Genomic DNA, 1,363 nt, shown 5'->3' with positions numbered 1-1,363 from the left:
ACGAAGACACGAGCGCATCTGCGCACGAAGGTACTCTCCACCGCCGCTTCGGAACGGGTTCCGAATGGATATCCGTTCTTCGCACTGTTCTTCTACTGCGGGCTCTGCCCGCCCTTCTCTGAATTCTTCTGCGATATCATGAACACCTATGGGTTCCACCTCCTTGACTTCACCCCCAACGCTGTTCTGACCATGGCAGTTTTCGCACATCTCTGCGAAAACTTTGTCGGAGTCCACCCAAACGTAGCTCTTTTCCGCCACTTCTTTATGCCCCGGGTTGAGAGAGGGGAGCCCTTATCCGGCGGAATCACCTGGATCTCGAGTGCCGGCAAGAAGGAAGCCTATCTGGAGGGAGAGCTCCGTAGCAAATGGGAGGAATGGAGAGCGGAATGGTGCTGGATTGTCGAGGAGAACCCGCAGCCGTTCACCGCTCAGCGCCAAGCTCCAGTAGTGCGCGGCAACGATTGGAGCAGTCTGGCCCCGGAAGACGATAGGCTGAAGATCGCCGTCACGCGGATCTTGCGCCTTAGGCTTGCCGGGCTCACTGTAGGCGCTGTAGGCGCAGATTTTCTTCGCCGCCGCATCGCCCCCCTGCAAGAGAGGAGGAGACCCACCTGGGAATTCGGGGGTCCGGCGGACATCATTAGGCTGCGCCAGGGCCTCAACTTCAATTTCACTGTGCTGGAACTAGACGCGATGCTCAAGGAGTTGTTCAAGCACGACCCTCAACATCCTGAGTGGTTCAGGTTGCCGAAGGGTGTTGTTCCGCTATGCAACAATTCCTCGCTCGACTGCATCCGCGCAATGAAGCCGTTGTGCGACTCGCATGGACTTGTCCCCACTTGGAAAGAGCCTGCGGATGATGTCGTGCGGGAGTTCTTCGACGGCCTGGTGGAAGTGGCGGTCCGCGCCGATGAACAGAAGAGCCTCACCCGCGACACCACTGAAGCGGAGATGCAGCGCATCGCCACTAGAGCGGAAGAGGCGGCGGCAGCCGCTGCCGCGGGCGAGTTTGGATTCACCGTGGAGGAGGCCGAGGCAGCGGAGGCGGCAAGCCTTGCCGATCGAGACGAGCTTGTCAACGAGGGAGAGCTTGCCAGCGAGGGAGAGCTTGACGGCGAGGGAGAGCTTGCCGATCCTGAAGCCGAGTCCAGCGAGCCCGCCGAGGGCGCGAGCGACCCGCCATCTTCAAGCAGCTTGCCGCAAGCAGAGCCCCCAGCGCAGCCCCCAGTTCCACCAAGAAGGCGTCTCCGCAAGGCCGGGGACGTAGCAGGGCGGCAGACGAGTCAACAGCCGTCGCGCCGCGTGACACGCTCCGCCGCGACAAGCACTGTTGCCGCGGGAGTGCCTCACGCCGATGCGG

This window comes from Triticum dicoccoides, chromosome 3B, assembly GCF_002162155.2.
Source record: "Triticum dicoccoides isolate Atlit2015 ecotype Zavitan chromosome 3B, WEW_v2.0, whole genome shotgun sequence".
Taxonomy (NCBI): Eukaryota; Viridiplantae; Streptophyta; class Magnoliopsida; order Poales; family Poaceae; genus Triticum; species Triticum dicoccoides.
This window is presented reverse-complemented; position numbering follows the sequence as displayed.